The sequence below is a fragment of the Equus przewalskii genome, chromosome 28 (assembly GCF_037783145.1).
Source record: "Equus przewalskii isolate Varuska chromosome 28, EquPr2, whole genome shotgun sequence".
NCBI lineage: Eukaryota > Metazoa > Chordata > Mammalia > Perissodactyla > Equidae > Equus > Equus przewalskii.
The window spans coordinates 37,880,234-37,898,940 of NC_091858.1; the positions used below are offsets into that span (position 1 = coordinate 37,880,234).

Sequence of the window (18,707 nt, forward strand, 5' to 3'; positions counted from 1 at the left end):
GGCCCAGGAGTTTGCGTGACGCCTCGAATAGAACAGATCGAGATGCTCAGGGATCACGGCATGTAATTATATCAGAAAATCGTAACACACACACACACAAAGTGAATTGAACTGCAAATTACTCTAAGATATGGTTCCTGAGGGGAGGGGATTCAGACTTTGGGGCCAGTAGACCAAAGTCAGCCATTGTCCACTTTCCTGAGTGACTCTGGGCAACTGACTGAGCCCTTCAGGTCTAATGTGGGGATGGTGACATCCCCGTGTGGGGACGGGGAGAGGTGAGTGAGCAGAACACAGCTTCCTTCCTCGCCAGCTGCAAAGAGGCAAGCACAAGCTTCTGTCTTTGGGGGCAGCAAAGGGTTCACAGAGGACATGCCATGTGGACTGAATCTTAACAGATAAGTACGATTTCAACAGACAGAGACATGGGACAGGAACACCCCAAGTCAAAGGACGGCTTGAGTAGGGGCAGAGAGGCAGGCGACAAAGGCAGAGTCTGCTGGAGGACGGGCTGGTAAAGGCGAGTCAGTCACAGCAGGCCAGGGACACACACGTCACGGCAGGCCAGGGACACACACGTCACAGCAGGCCAGGGACACACACATCACAGCAGGCCAGGGACACACATGTCACAGCAGGCCAGGGACACACACGTCACGGCAGGCCAGGGACACACACGTCACAGCAGGCCAGGGACACACACGTCACAGCAGGCCAGGGGCACACACGTCACAGCAGGCCAGGGACACACACGTCACAGCAGGCCAGGGACACACACGTCACAGCAGGCCAGGGACACACACGTCACAGCAGGCCAGGGACACACACGGAGGGCAGTTGATCAAGGCAGGGGACAGTGAGAAATCTAGGACCATCCTGCCCGACCTTGATCAGAAAGTGTGTGGGGTGGGAGGGCAGATGGGTTCTGAGGGAAGTGCCAGAGAAAGTCAAATCGTTCTTCACACTGAAACTAACTCTCAACTCTGACTTCTGGGAGGTGGGACGATTCCTGTCAGGGATCATGGGTCCCTGGGCTGCTCCTTGCCCTGCATGGAGGTGGGTGGAGGGGGAGGGCCCCTGACGAGGTCACCATCTCCAAGGCACTGCCCCTTGTGGGGCCCAAGGGCAGGAACCACGATGTAGGCGCCTTCTGACATACACAGCTCTGAGCCCAGAGCTAAAGGACTCTTCATGACAAGATGGGGGGACCTGGAAGGCGGGGAGCCCAGAGTCTCAAAGGCGAGAGACAACAGCCAGGCACACAGCGGGTTTTGCTCATTTCTGACACCACCTATGTGCAAAGTCTGCAAACACAGTCACGCCTCGTGGGAGTGGAGTCCAGGGGGTCGGGGCGTGGGCGGCGGCATAGGCTGGAGGCCATCCATCTGGGCACCTGTCTTAGCTGCAGCCGGCCCTCAGGGGCCGAGAGAACCAGGAGCACACACGCCACCCCCTCCTGCGATCTGCAGACAATGGAAAAAGGGGTGCAGACGGCGGCTCAGCCTCCCGGGAACCTCGAAGGCCGGCTCCCTGCCCTGATCTGCGTGCAGAAGGCACAGCGCCATCTCCGTGCTCCCACAGACCTGTGGGGGCAGAGGCAGCAGAGAACAGTGCGTGATACCCGACTGACTCAGACCTATCCCCAGGGAGGAAAGAGGCGCGGACCACAGACGACACACAGGAGGGGCCTTGCTGGGTGCAGGACCGGGGAGCTGAGACCAGCAGACAGCGCCGTGCACCCGCCCGGCCACCAGACTTTCCCACCAGAAATCTGAGAGACTCTTCGTTTTCCTAGGAAGGGCTGCCGGCCAGAGGCTCCCAGGAAAGAAGCCACAGTCAGAAAAACAAAAATTGATTTAAAGAAGAACACTCATTCCCGGAAACGACCTTCCTGGAATCTCTGCATTGTGTTGAGCACTGTGTGCGATGTTTGCATAAACACTGATGCTCAGACCCCTCACCGAGCTAACACGTCACTTAAAACTCCCGCTCGTGCGACGACCTCAGTTATCCTCCCAGGACCGTCCTGGGTCGTGTGAATGGAAACACGTGAATGACGCCATTCCTTGGTTTAGAAAACCCGCAGAGAGGCTGGCGGCCTCTGGAAGAGGAGCTCGTGGTTAAACATGAGGACGGCTGGATCGAAGGGCTGCTCAATGAAGAAGCAGCACAGACTCGGAAAAAAGAACAGCCGGCAAACTGTGAGTTTCACAGCACGTGTGATGGTGCGGGGCGGAGGAATGTCACCCGGTTTTCTCTGTAGGGGACGCGCCGGCGCGTCCCAAGGAGGGGGACATGGGCACAAAGGCCCAAATCACGAGGCACTGGATGCGGGAAGCAGCAGGAGAGGCCAGGAGCCGGAGGGAGCAGGACATCGAGGTTCACACGATGGTGAGGGATGGGCCACAGGCGAGCGAGGCGTGGGGCGTGGGTCATGGAGGGGCTCTGGGGGCTCATTTCTCCTGAAAGGTAAGGAGCCATCAGCGTATGTCGGTAATCCAGGAGATGCTGCCATAGTCCTTCTTTCCAGGAGCTTCGCTTGCCACAGGGAGGGCCAGGCAAAAGGACAGAGTCACTGGTCCCCACGACAAAGCTGTCAACGTGGACAGGGAGGAGGGAGCAGACCTGAGAGGAGAACAGCGTGGTCTGGGGACGGAGGAAGGCAGGGCCTGAGTGAGAGGGTAGATGCTGATGCCGACGTTGACGCCATGAAATCCGCAATATCGGGTGGCGTCTAGCAGTGAAGCCCTTTCCTCCAGCCCTGTTCTGGGCTCACGTGAGCCTGAGAGTCTGGAGCAGAAGCTGGGCAGCTGATGGCGCTTCACTTCACTCATGATTTACTACAAGTGACTAGTTCACACAGAGTGTCAGGCTTAATGCCCCGGAGGGAAGACGCTGCCATTCACTCAGGGTTTCCACGCTGGCTGGCAGTGGCCTCGGGGACGCCCGGCCGTTGGAAGGCAGTGAACCTCTCAGCCTTGGTTTCCCATCGAATCCTCACCTCAAAGGGGAAGTTGAGCCATTGCTGGTAATAAGTGGAATTAAGCGTATTTAACTCTCACAGGGCCTGGCGCTAGGCTGGGCTCAGTCAATGATAGTTCTGGTCCCCAGGAGTTTCTAAGGCAGGAGAAGTCGGCTCCTGCCTTCAGGTCCCCCAGCGGCCCCCCCAGCCTGGGCGCCGGCCTTCCTCACATCCTGGAGTTCATTACAAGGAAAGGTGCGCTTCCCGTGGGATGCGGCGTGACAACATCCGATCTACTCTATCGCGTTCTTCCCCAAGGAACACCCATTAAAGAAATAGTCACAATGTAGAAGGGAATTAAACTTGATACACTGTGGATTCATCATCATTAGTGCAGAGTCTCATTTAGATTAGGAGAAGACTACACTAATTTATGCTAATTGACACAAGGTAGAGAAATCTTCCTGATGACTTCGTGTACATGCGATCCCTACCTGCACCAGACGCAGCCCCGCGAGAATCAGCTTGTTCGCCAAGCTCTGAAACACGGAGGGTGAGAGCCCGCCTGCTTTCTCACTGGCATGGGGCGTGCATCCTGTTTTAGTCTCCCAGAAAAGAGGGAACAGTGGCATCTCCGGTGTGAATCCATGAAGTATTCTGTCTACGGACGTTACTCTAAATTTATGCATATATTTTTAGAGCAGCGGCTTTCAGCCTGTAAGTGAAGCAATGCACACACACGGCGTCTCTCTCTCATCTTCTCTCCTATTTGAGCATAATGATGTCCCCTCCCTCCAGCCTATGTGACCCACTGGGTGTGGGGTGAAGCTGATGCAGGTGAAGGAGACGCCGAGGCCGCTGGGGCAGCCTCCAGGGAGCCCCTGGCAGCAAACAGCTGACTTGCACACAGAAGCTCCAGCAGCCAAGCTCAGGTGACACAGACACAGACCGTGCTAACGCTGCCAGATCTCCTGGCAAGGCCCATTTCAAGATCACTGAGAACAGGACATCACTTTCCTCAAGGCAAAAAGCATCAATGTTCATTCTGCAGAGCAGAGACGGGCTCGCTCGGCCAGGACGGGCACTGAGGGTGAGAGGCACGTGCTGTGGGCTGGGCAGAGAAGGGGGCAGCAGGGGAGGCTGGGAGCTGGGGGGCTGGCAGAGGAGACTGGGCTCAGAAGGCTGGCATTGGGCTGCTGTGCCAAGTGCATTAATTTGCCACTTCCCACGTCCTCCTCTGCCTCCCTCCAGCGGGGCAGCGACTAATCGGGGCGAGAGAACACCGCTTATGCCCTTCCTCTCCTGAGTCTCAAAGCAAGCTGCAGGATGCTTCCTTGTGCTCATCGCTGAGAAATGCTCCACATTAAGAGCCACTGGAGGCAAAACATCAAGACAGCTTTTGAATGGGAGGTGGAGAGCTGGTCAGACCTGCCGGAAACCACAGGACCAAGGCACCACTGCGACTGTCAGCACATCTCAGCCAAGTGAAGAACATGAAAATACGACCCTCTGCAAAGAGCCTGTGAGCAGGCGCTCCCTCATCCAAGCACTGGAGGCCATATAACACGACTGGATGACGCGATGACTATGTGACAATACATGACGTGAGACAACATGACTGCACAACAACACATGACACGTGACTGCATGAAAACACATGACATGTGACGACACGTCTCCATGACAATATGTGGCCACATGACAACACATGACACGTGTCTGCATGGAAACACATGACAACACATGGCATGTGACTGCATGAAAACACATGATGCGTGACTTCATGAAAACACATGGCATGCGACCACATGACAACACATGACATGTGACTGCACAAAACGCATGACACACGACTGCATGACAACATACAACACATCACTACACATGACAGGTGACTGCATGAAAACACATGGCATGTGACGGCAAGAAAACACATGGCACATGACTGCATGAAAACACATGACATGTGACTGCGTGAAAACACATGACATGTGATGACATGTCTGCATGACAACACCTGACATGTGACAGCAAGAAAACACATGACACATGACTGCATGACAACTCATGACATGTGACTGCTTGAAAACACATGACACCTGGCATATGATGACACATCTGCACAACAAATGACATGTGACTGCATGACAATACATGACATGTGACAACACACCTGCATGACAACTCATGACATGTGACTGCATGACAACACATGGCATGAGACAATGAATCTGCATTATGACATGTGACAAGGCATCTACATAAGACATGACATGTGACAACATGACTCTATGGCAATATAATGCATGTGACAACACGACCACATGACAAAACATGACAACATGACTGCATGACAAAACATGACATGACCTGACAGCATAACACATGGCAGTATAACAAGACATGACAGGTGACAACATGACTACACGACATCACACAACATGTGACAACATGACTGTATGGCAAGTGGCATGATTATATGGTCATACATGACATATGACAACATGAAAAACATGACATGACAAAATGGCTGCAATGACAATAGATGACATGTGACAATATGACGGCACAGCTATAGGACAACACGGTTATTTGAAAGTCACTTTATGATAACATGACTATATGATATCATGGATAATATGACTACATTATAACATGGCAATGGCCATATGACAACATGACTACTTAAAATATGACTATAGGACAGCACAACTACATGACAATACAGGACACATCACAGCGTGAGTATACGAAGACATGACTGCATCAGAACATCACTTGATATAATAGCTCAAGTAACCTGACTGTTCAGCAACTGAGGAATGCTTAAATAAATCATCATTTGTTGATACTATGAAATCTTATGTGCTAAAATGGAAAAATCTCAATCGTTTGAAAATAAAGAGAAAGAGAAAAGGTAGAACATTGCATCTCATTTCCACTTTGGAAAGTGTATTCTTTAATATTTATTCAATAAATATTTATAGGGATCCTATTGTGTGCCAGGCACTATGCTGGAAGATATGCACTGATAATACTATATTATGACATACTGGTGCTGTGTATTTATAAATGCATAGAAAGCCTGGAATGATAAACTGTAGATTTCTATCAGAAGTTATTTCTAAGGAAGGAAGTGTGATGACAGGAGTGGTTGCTGTACGGGTTAGGTAGGGAGAGAAGAATGAGAGTGAAACTCTCAGTGGACATATGCTAATTTCCAATCTGAAAAACATTAACAAATGCAAATAGCTTAAGTATAAAAGAAAAAATATTCCTGGCACAAAGTCAGTCCTTAAATATTACCTGTTAACATTACCATCATCTGAGCTTGTCTTTGTTCCAATTTCAAAATAAACAGGACACAATTTTACCATCCAGGGAGACTAACAGATTCTACACCTACAATTGTTTCAAAAGTAAATGAGACAATCATGTAAATGCCTTATCCCCAAACCTAGCACGCTGATCAGTCACCAGATTTAGCAATTTAAAAAGAATTCTCACTGACTATTAGTTTATAAAGGTAAGAATCATCTCACATCGGCAGACACTAATGAGAAGAACCAGTCAACACAGTAAGCACTATGACAGAGAGAGACGAAGTGTGTTCTAGACGCCCGTGCAGCCCCTGGTGAAGCTGGCTCCTAGGGGGTCAGCAAGAGTGACCCGGGCTTTGAAGAAGGGTTAGGAGTTGTCCAGATAGGGAATGGCCCTTTTGGGAAAGGAATTAACTTAAATGTCTGGGGAAGAAATTATGCAAGTTTTGTTTCTAACCGTTTTCAAAATAATTCCCTCAAGCAGATCGTTACGTGCAATCTCTTTCTTACCTGTCAATCTACATGTCAGAAATACACAATAGCAGGAAAGGGTAGAGTGTTGTATTTAGGTTCTTCAATAGTTAAGAAGCACATGGAGAAACCACATCGGAAACTAACCAGCTGGGAAACGTGCTGACTGCAAGCGTGCTCCACTGTTCATTGACAGAGAGAGTAGGACAGGGCATTCAATCAAATAATTGCATGCCAACAGAATTCTAATGAGTTTGTTTTAATAAAATTAAAAAATGTGAAGACAAACCCAGAAATCAATAGCTTTAATAAAGCAATGAGGCATAGGGAATCGAAATAAAATCCATGGACGAATAGATGAGACGATGTTGTCTTCTCTTGTCTGGAAGCTGCGGTTTGCTGGTCATGGGCACCACCTCAGGATCCATAATAACATATACAATTGAATTTTCATGATCAGTGCTGATGGACGGACGCTCAAACGTCTTGGAGAATCCTTTTCTTACTCCCTTCCTTCAACAAGTACTGGTAGAAATCTGCCATGTCCCCAGCATCTTCTATGTGCTGGGGACACAGCTGTGATCAAAACGGAAACACATCTCTGAGCTCCAGAGACCTTTCCACGTCTGTGGTCGGAGCAAGCACACAGTGTGAACGAAGCGTCTGAGCTGATCCGGAGTCACGTTACCTGCGAATTTACATCTCTTCTCCTCCCCTTCCCAGCTGTCAAATCCCAAAATGTCATATTTGACTTTGGAATGTTTCTGGGGAGCTGATCTACCTTCAGAGTAAGCTTGACTTAAGAAAGTTAAATAATTTATTGGAATCTCTGAGGGAAGACAGGGTCCCGTTATTATTCAACCCAAATATGTGCTCACTTGCCAGGCAGAAGTGCGCCTGGGACTAAAAGTTAGCCAAAAGGTAAATGGCTCACCAGTGAATAATCAATAGGTTACTCTATTTTATGCCATTTCTATCTATGAAATTCAATGCTGCTTACGACTCCAATCTTATTAACTCTCATGACAACTGTGTGTAAATAACCAGCATTATTATTTCTTTCATTTAGTCAGGGAAAGAGATGCCCAAGGACATGAAGTCCTTGCCTGTGGTCAGCCATATAGGAAGTTAACGATCAGGACCAGAAACTGATTTCTGGGTGTGCCCAACTGCTCCCAAGATGCCTTCATGAAACCCAAGAATTCTGAACTTGTGGTGTTCTTGCCGCGTCCTTTCGCACCATCAATAAAATAAGCAAGGACACAGCAGTCTTTCCCATTAAATCAACCATTCTCACAGAAACAGCATGAAGGAAGCTTGTGTTAAACTTAATTTCTGGTTTGCCAAGGCTCTGCCCCAGTTCAGTCTCTTCCATGTCACAAGTCAACATTACGGACCTCGCTCCTAAAAAGATGATATCCCTGGGGTCCTATTCTCAGTCCATTGCTTATCTCACTTTTCATGGCCTCCTTGGGTGATCTCACTCAATTTCATGGCTTTAATTACCAGCCGTTTATGCCGATGACATTCCCCAAGCTCAATGACCTGTTGATGCTATAGGGTCCACTGACACCTGAGATCCATCATGCCGGCAAAGAAACCATTTCGCACAGTCTCCTGTATTTGAAGATCTCCTGTGCCTGGCTTTAACCCTGTCTTCAACCACGTCCTCTGCTTTCACTCCTGACCACTTACAGTCCCTCTTTTCCATGCACAGCACCACTTCCCTTGTTCTTTGAGTTCTTGTTCTTGCCCAGGACAGCGCAGCCTCCTAATGTACCATTCCTGAAGATCTTCCAAGAGGTCCTTGCAATGCACTGAATGTTTGTGTCCCACCAAAACTAATACGTTGAAATCCTAATCTCCAATGTTATTTCACTCAGCATAATGTCTTCAAGGTTCATCCGTGTTGTAGCATGCATCAGAATTTCCTTCCTTTTTAAGGTTGCATAATATTCCATTGTAGGCATATACTGCATTTTCTTTATCATTCATCCATGGACACTTGAGTGGCTCCACCTTTTAGTTATCATAAGTAACATTGTAATCAACATGGGTGTACAAGTATCTGTTAGAGTCCCTGCTTTCATTTCTTTTGGATATAGACTCAGAAGTGGGATTGCTAGGTCATATGTGCTATGGACTGAATGTTTGTGCACTCCCCCAAATTCATATGTAGAAATCAATCCCCAACATGATGGTGATAGGAAGTGGGACATTTGGGAGGTGATTAGGTCTTGGGGATGGAGCCCACATGACAGGGTTAATGCCTTAAAAAAGAGACCCTAAGGGGGCTCGTGTCCATCTTTCTGCCATGTGAGGACACAACGAGAAGGTGGCCACCTGCAACCTGAAAAAGGGGCCCTCACCAGGAACCGACCATGAGAGCATCCTGATCTCAGACTTCCAGCCTCCAGAACTGAGAAAATTAATGTCTGTTGTTTATAAGCCACTCGGTCTCTGGCACTTTGTTATAGCGGGCTGAGCTGACTAAGACAGTCCTCAACATTGCCACTGATGTGAGCCAGCAAAAGCATATATGACTACGTCACAGATATGACAACACGTTAGTGACTTCCCTAGCCTGACAATGCCATACTATCCATTCAGTTGCTCAAACCCAATCTCAAAGAGTCATCCAAATCATATCAGTTAAATCTTCAAAGTGTGAAGACAGATGGACTGGTTTTTTGTTTTGTTTTGTATAGACCTTATTTTTAAGAGCAGTTTTAGATTCACAGCCAAACTGGGAGAAGGTACAGAGATTTTCAATATACCCCCTGCCCCCACACATGCACAACTTCCCCCGTTATCAACATCCCCTACCAGATGGTCCATTAGTTACAACTGATGAACCTACGTTGACACATCATAACCACACAAAATCCCTAATTTACATTAGAGTGCACTCTGCATTGTACATTCTATGGGTTTGGACAAACGGATAATGCCATTCATTTATCCACCATTAGAGTATCACACAGAGTAATTTCAGTGCCCTGAAAATCTGGGTGCACCAGTTTTCACTCAGTCTGGATGGTATGTTTGGGAACTCCAGTAGTCCACATCTTAAGTCCTCACCATCTCATCTCTATCCACATAGTTGATCAAGGCTAAAATACACAAGGAGTTTTTGATTATTTTCTTTCCCATACCTCCTGAATTCAATTAATCAGCTGGTCATCTCAAACTGTAGCTCCAAAATCTACCATGAATCCATTCACGGCCCTCCATCTCCACTGCCAACCCCTTGAACATCACCTCCACTGCTGTCAGAGCCCCCTGGCTGCTCCTAGTTTCCACTCCAGCATCCAACGTGGCAACTTTAAAGCATAAATCAGACCATGCCACGCCCCCTCTTAAGCCCTCTTGGGGCTTCCCATCACATTTAGGAGAAAAAGCCGAAGTCCTGAATGATGCCCACAGCGCTCTGTGCCCTCAGACCCAAGCTCCTCCTGATCTCAGCACTTGTCACTCCTACATGAGCTAAGGGACAGGACTTGCATCTTCTCTTCCCCTCCAGAATATTCTTCCTCTAAATCTTAACATGGGGCACCATTCTCTGCAATGAGAAATTCATCCTGAACAAACCCTTTCCTTGCCAGTCTCTGTCTCATCACCCTATTTCATGTGCAGCCTAAATCTCATGACTGATTTATCTGTGCATTTGATTAAAGGTTTGTCACTCATCTCTTCCCCATCCAACAGAACATAAACATAACGAGAGCCTAGATCTTGTTGCGTGTGTTCCCCCCTCTATCACCAGATTTGAAACAGTTCCTGGCACAGAAGAGATACTCAATGAACATGTGTCAGATAAATCCAGAATGCTCAAGATTCTTATCACCATAAGGAGTTTCATCACCCAAATGCACAAAATGTACATAATTGTAAATACCAGGATCCATCAGCTGGCAGTAAATGCAGTGTGTTTCTCAGTATCTCAGCCAGGCAGGACACGAGTACCTGCTATGTCCCATATTAGAGGAATGCATCGGACACTGGATGAAGTCAAGTGAGAGAACAGGGGAATGTTGGAAAGAGATTTGGAAATGGACCAGCTGCCAGGTGCAATCACAGATAGGACTGAGGGTCATTTGAGAGACCACACAACCTTGTCTACATCTGAAAGCCTAGGAAGCCAGATATGCCACAGTGGTCACGCTGTCACCTCTGCCCTCCTTAATGCCTTGTACTCACATCCCTCTTGACGACCAGCCTCACAGGACACACTCCTGATGGACCAGCTCCCACAGTGCCCAGGCAGAACCAGTTACTACTTTTCCCTTTGGGTCAGGAGGTTCTTTACATTTTAGCCTGTGGTATAGTTGGGTGTGTCCCCTATAGTTTGGGGGTGTCCTGAGGCCAAGGCTGGGCCTTTCCTGGCACTTGTGCCCAGGTAGATTTTAGCATTAGCATAGTCTTTGAAAATGAAGACTCCACTTCACTCCGAAGAGGAAATCTCTGCAAGATTTACATTGTACCATAATTAGTTCCTATCACCAATCTAACTTTGTAATGTTGACTCTCCTTATGTATTTTGTGCCATACCAACTACATTCGCCTGAATATTTAGTCATTCACTGGACTAATATTTCCATAGGGATCCAATTGTAGAAATATATATACATATGTAAGTATATATGCACATGTATGACACATATATTATGTATAAATACAAAATATATAAATAAACATATATAATTACATACACGCTTCTACTACCTATATGCCTTACACACACACACTGGCACAAAGATAGAGATGGACACGCAGACGCAGAAGTGTGTATGTGTGTTTAGTGTGTGTCCTTCCACTGGAGAATGGCATGTTCATAGGTGCTCATAAACTCTTGTTAATGTTTTTAAAAATAGGTGTTGAGTCATATTCCATACCTATTTCTGATAATCACACCCAGAAAATAAATATTAGCCTCAGGCGACCTGACCTAATTTAGTATTATCAAAATAAAGGACATTTGTACGAAATGCAAAAGGTAGGGAACAGTCTGCAGGATGCGACAACGCAGGCAGAGCTAGGACACGTGCCTCATCATGAGCCCCATAGGCAGTGACAGGTCCAAGATTGCTCCAGGGTCGTTTTCAATTCCCTAAGCCATAAATATTTCCACTAGAACCTTTTGTATCAAATATCCTTTCCCTGACATCAGTGTGTCCTTAGTTTGTTCCAAAAGTGTCAGCAAAATATCACTTATTTTTAAGCCTCTCTCTTTGTTCCTGGCGAGGTATCCATTTATTAAAGTAGGATTCACAAGAGTTGATAAGCGAGGCGGTGTTCAGCACCACGGACAGAGGCTGCTCTTTATTTGTCAAGTCTGGGCTCATTACTCACACGGCTGTAGAGAAAGAACTCCACTGCTCAAGCTAACGCAGTATTCACTAGGTGGTGGCTGTCAAACTTTAATTTTACTTGAATTTGTATTTTATACTTTTTGGCCTATCATAACCTAGTTTTTTCCCATTTCTGTCACTTGTAGGCAGTGCATAAATTTGAAAGGCAGTTAAACCTACCTGAAAAAGTATATAGGATCTTTAGAAATGTTTTTAAATTTACCTTGAATTCATTTTTCAAAGAGAATGCCTTATGGTAGTTTATATAATATTACTCTAAATTGGAGCCAACCATAGCTACAATGGAAGCCTTGTCTCCAATTCTGAGAACCTGGAAATGATTGAAAGTATAGGCTCCTAAAGCCATATTTAATTTTGCACCCTGATGAAGAAAAGCCTGAGCGATCCCCAAATTCAGAGGATCTGCATGGTTCCCTCAGTGAAAGGGGCTGAGGAGAAACAGGGCCAAGAAGTTCACTGATCCTTCAGCAGCCACAGACAAGAAATGTCAGAGGAAGGATGAGGGGTGAAAATTTGAAAACCAGTTAATGTATCTGAAAGCATCGTCATGTCAACTTTTAATTTCCCTGAATATAACTGTGATTAGTAGGAGAATTATTCATATATTTCTAGATTTGACTGAAAGTTTCTAGAACTCTTCCATTTTTAGGTTCGTTTCTCTACTTAATTTCTTAATTTTATTTGGGCCAATTATCCACATCCTGAACATTTAAAGTGACCAAATGTTATGGTGTGATTACAAAGTGTTTAGAAGACACATATAGGAATCCTGTTCATAACAAATTAAAGATATTTAGGAAGCCAAGTGTGTTCATTTGAACTGAAAGGTGGTCATTGACAATACATACATAACAGGAAGAATTCTCAACATAAAATTTCAATTTGGAAGTTAAAAGTGTTGTTACTCCCCTGCTCTGATCCTGCAATATGTCCATGTCCTAAATGTTAGAGCCTTCACCTCTCAGCAAGGAATAGAGGTACCTCTTCCCACCTCCCCTAGGTTACACCAGAGCCACACCAGACCACTCAGTGCTCTCACATCAAGCCAGGCTCTTTGGTCCCCTGGGTCTTTGCACATGCAATTGTGCATGAAGTAGGTCCTCCTGCTGTTCTTTGTGTGGCAAATGGTGACTCATTCTTTTTTTTAGTGATTTTTTAAATAACAGCTCTATTCAGATATCATTCATATACCATATAATCCACCCATTTAAAGTGTACAATAAAATGGTTTCAGTATGTTCAGACTTGTGCAACCATCATCACAATGAACTTTAGAATAATTTCATCCCGAATTCTTTAGCAGTGAAACTCCCATCCCTCATGTGCCCAAACCCTGGCAATAACTAATCTAATTTCTGTATTCGCCTATTCTGCACATTTCACATAAATGGAATCCCATAATATGCGGTTATAATATGTGACTTCACTTAGCAAAATGTTTTTAAGGTCCATCCAGGTTGTAGCATGTGTCAGTGCATCCTTCCTTTTGATTGTCAAATAACATTCCATTTTATGGATAGACCACAATTCATTTATCCATTCCTCGGTTGTTGGTTACCCAGGTTTCTTGCACTGTGGCTACTAGGAACAATGCCTCTATAAACATTCCTGTACAAGTCTTTGAATGGACATATGTTTCATTTCTCTTGGATATACACCAAGGAATGGAATTTCTGATCATATGGTAACTCTGTTTAACATTTTGAGGAAATACCAAACTGTTTTACAAAATGGCCGCACCCTTTCCATTCCCACAGTAGTACATGAGGGTTCCAATTTCTCCACAATCTTCCCAACACTTATTGTCCTTCTCTTTGATGACAGCCATCCTAATGGGTGTGAGTGGTGTCTCACTGTGGTTTTGATTTGCATTTCTCTGATGTCTAGTGATGTTGAGCATCTTTTCATGTGCTTATTGGCTATTTGTATGTCTTGTTTGGAGAAACGTCTATTCAAGTGCATTGTTCATTCTTTTATTGGCTTATTTGCTTTTTTTATGACGAGTTGTAGGAGTTCTTTGTAATTTCTAGATACAAGCCTTTATTGCATATATGATTTGTAAAAATTTTCCCTATTCTGTAAGTTTTCTTTTCATTTTCTTTATGGTAAACTCTGAAACACAAATATTTTTAATTTCAATGAAATTCAATTGGTATTTTTCCCCTTGTCACTTGTGCTTTTGGTGAAGAAACCATTACTTAATCTAAGATCATGAAGATTTATGCTTATGTTATTTGATAATTTTAGCCCTTACATTTAAGTCTTTGATCCATTTTGAGTTAATTTTTTGTATACGGTATGAGGTATGGGACCAATTTCATTCTTTTGCATTTGGATATTCAGTTGTTCAAGCACTGTCTGTTGAAATCCTATTCATTCTTTAAGATTTATTTTAAATATCAACCCTTTTAGAAAGTCAGCTCTAATTGCTCCATAATGATTTAATTAGTAATTAGTTAAGAGGCCCCTCCTCTATTTTTTCATAGAATCTCTTGTTTTTCTTTCTTCTCTCCAAAGCCCCCCAGTACATAGCTGTATATTCTAGTTGTGGTTCCTTCTAGTTCTGCTATGTGGGATGCTGCCTCAGCATGGCTTGATGAGCAGTGCTAGGTGCACAGCCGGGATCCAAACCAGCAAAACCTGGGCCACCGAAGTGGAGTGAGCAAACTTAATCACTTGGCCATGGGGCTGGCCCCATAGCATCTCTTTTATAATACTTTAATTTTATTATAATTTTTTGTCTTCCCCCCTCAGGAGATTATATTTCTATATACCTACAGCCTTTGTAAACATGCTCAGTAAATATGGCACGATTTTGAGTAAAAATGGCTTAAATGCATCATTTATTCTACATTTATTTAAGCACCTATCTAGTGTGTCCAACACTGGGCTAGGAATTGGAGTACAAAGTTCAGTTGACTGGAAGCGAGACAGCCATGTGCGCATATACATACATCAACAACTGCATCACATTCTCAGAGGCACGAAAGGGCCTCCCGCACACAGGGGAATCCAAACATCTGGGCACATCTGAAGCTCAAAGTATTTGTGGTGGGGTAAGGGGGCTTGAGGTGGGAAGGCTAGTCCAGGCCACATTCTAGGGACTGACCAATCTGTTTAATAACAGAACTGTTGAGGCGTTGGACTTAATCATATAGGACAGTGAAGCTATTAAGGGGCTTTAAGCGAGGGAGTTACGTAAATAAATTCGGGCTTCAGAAAGGTTCTCTGGTGGCAGGGTGGATGATGTCCCTGAGGGAAAGAAGACCAGAGGTAAGGTGATCGATTGTTTAGGAGACTCATGCAAAATCGGGGCGTGATCAAAGCCAAGGCCATGGGATGGAGAGGCTCAGTGGTGGGCAGACTGGGATGTATGGGGAAAATAACACTGGGTGGGTTTTTTAAAATCCCATTAGGAAAATAGCAGGGACCATAAGGGAAAATCTGAAGAGTTATTCAGTTATTCTACTTCTTTAAATAACAAGAGGAAAATTGAAAATAAATGATTTCACATTTTATCAGGAGGGAGAAGAAAAAGAAAAGGAAATGAAAATGAGTAACATGAAATATTAATGATAGAACTACCATTCCAGAAAAGACCAGGGATGCACGTAAAAATCAATGAATAACATGACAACCAAATGAGCACATCTCTTCAAGTGCACTAATGAGCAAATCAGAAGATGCAAGCCTCACGGCACAGCCTCTGGAGACCCATGGGTGTGCTGGCCAAGACCTGTGCCTGCTGAGTCCGCTCAGCCCAGGTAGCCCTCCTGCCACACTGACCATGAGATGCTCATGTTCTTCTTTTTCTTTCTTTTTTTGGTGAAGAAGATTGGCCCTGAGCTAACACCTGTGCCAATTTTCCTCATTTTGCTTGAGGAAGACTGGCCCTGAGCTAACATCTGTGCCCATCTTCTTCTACTTTGTATGTGGGATGCTGCCTCAGCAAGGCTTGACGAGTGGTATGTAGGTCTACCCCTGGGATCCGAACCTGCAAACTCCGGGCTGCCAAAGTGGAGTGCATGAACTTAACGGCTATGCCACCAGGCTGGCCTTACTTGTGTTCTTCTTTTAAAGGAGGAAAATTTGAAGAACTTTCTCAAAATCACATGGCCAGCAAGTGTCCAGATTGGGATTCGAACCCAAGTCTGCTTTTCCCAACGTCAAAGCTCCTGAGAGTGGACCCTTTTCGGATCCCCTGCCCTCCCCAATTACAGCCCCTCACACCTCACGACTTTGTGCGAATCCTGGGTGGGCTCAGCATAAGAGATGACCACAGCTCACAAGTGTTTGGGTTTATGGTGTGTGTGCAAACAAAGGGATACATACATTTTGTAGTAAGTAGACAGATGTGAAGACCTGAGGAAAGCATGTTTCCTCCCCAAGAAAGCTCTGCCGGGGACCAGGCCGACGCCTTGGGAAGCCCAGCACATGAGCAGCAGGTGTTTGCAGGAGCTTCAGAGGTTACAGCCTGCCCTCCCACTCATTACTCCCCCCCGAACTCATTTAACACAAATATTCTGAGCATGCACGATGCTCCAGGCCCCACGGTGCATGCTGGGAGCATCATTCCACAGGGAGATGGACATGTGAGCCAAATAAATACGACAATAAATGGAAGTGAAAAATGGGGAAGTAACTCCGAGTTTCCTGGACATCAGGAACGGCTCCTCAGAGGAGAGAATGCTGGAGATGATACTTGGAGTGTCAGGACAAGTTTCAACCCATCCACCCATTCATTCATTCATTCATTAATGAATTAATTAATGTGGGCTCCTCCCTCTGGAGCCTTACTGTCAAGTGAGAGAGGTACGTCTTCATCAAGGAATCACAGGAATAAATATAACAGGTCAGCTGTGACCGGTGGTCCCAAGGGAAGGTGCACAGGGCCCATGTGAAAAGATGACCTGACTCTGTAAGCCAGGGAGCTTCCCCGAGAAATGAGCTTGAGCGACAGTCACGAGGAAACGGGTGGGGGAGTCATTCCAGAGAAAAGGAACATTTTATAAGAAGCAAATGAAGTCGGCCACGCAGGTGTTTCCCCATTTTACAGATGAGAGACTCCCAGGGAAATTACACAGGAAACCCACAGTCCCGTGGCTAATGACGGACGGGGCCATGACCCTAGCAGGCGACCCCAGGTCCAGGCGCTTTCTCTTCTGCTCCAGTTCCCCTCTAGGTCCAAGGAGGCAGCACTGACCTTGTGTCTGCCCAGCACCTCTACTCTCCAGGTCCCTGAAACGACCTCCTTTCTCCCTGCCTTCCCTCCGCCCCCTCACACAAGTGGACCAGCCCCTCGCTCAGTCCCTGAGCACCCAGAGCTCTGCCAGCAAATTGGATAAAGTAATTAGTGCTTCCATGTTAATTAACTTTCCGTTGTTTATGTAAGCTACGAGATTTCTGTTCTTGCGATGGTCCCTTTAGGTAAGTTTATCTACAAACAAATTAAATCCCATTATACCAAATTACACTGGAACGTCAATCACCAAAACCAGTCTTAAACGCATGTCTTTCCCTGTAGAACCCTCAGAGATAATCTCACACCATAAAGAGATACGCAACATAGAGGCAACGCTCATAACTGATGTACATTGTCATATTTAAACTTCAAAGAGGTTTCTTAGAAAAGTCATTTGAACAGTGTGACAGCTCTATTTCCTCTGTATTTCTAAGTCGTGAAAATTAAATCATCAGATGTAAGACCATAAGCAACTTTAAATTAAACAAGGCCAATCTAAATGTTTCCAGAATTGATTACACTTCCACCGCTTACATATTTTTTGCTAGTTTAAATCTAAGTCGTGCTCTCGCTCTGAGAAATTACAATTATACAGCTAACCCAAGTCATTTCTATTAGTTAAGATGGAGCACATTACCAGTGAGTAAGCCCAAAGCAGAGTAAAAGAACTGAAAAACCGACTGGTTCCACCCAGGGGAGAATCCCATCAGAGAACCCTAATGCACCACAGTCCACTTCCTCCACTATTCCTGTAGGTAAGCATCTGTAGGGACCAACGCAATGACTCCAAGGAAGAAATAAATGCTACTCTGAGACATGAGAAAGATCCTAAACCCAGAACTACCATAATTCAGCATTAAAAAGTGTCTGTACCATGCTCGCTATAAACATTGTGTACTAACGCAGTTGGGAGCACATACAGAGCCCCAACCCAATGACCTGTGAATTCCAAGTTATAAGTTAATTCTCACCATCTAAGATTTTCCATCAAAGATCAACCATAAAACCAAATTTCTTAGCAGCCCCAAAGTCAAACTCAGATTGCTGAATACAATTTTAAGGCTTGTTTTCAAACTGTTCCCTGACACAGGATCGTTTCAGAACTGAAACAATTTGCTATGGGTTGAACTGCAAACCCTCAAAATTCATATGCTGAAGTCCTAACTCCCAGAACCTAAGAATGTGGCCATATTTGGAAACAGGGTCAATGCAGATGTAATTAGTTAAGATGAGGTCAGCTTATCTCAGTAGCATGGGCCCCCAATCCTATAGGTCTGGTGACCTTATAGAAAGGGGAGATTTGGACACAGAGACACACACAAGAACCCCATGTGAAGACA

At 45.5% G+C, this 18,707-nt stretch overlaps 1 protein-coding gene across 14 annotated transcripts in view; it reads right to left on the bottom strand.

The window, feature by feature from the left end:
* Positions 1-18,707, bottom strand: part of DLGAP2 (DLG associated protein 2) — an 817,721-nt gene that overhangs the window by 352,818 nt on the left and 446,196 nt on the right. The window lies entirely within an intron of this gene.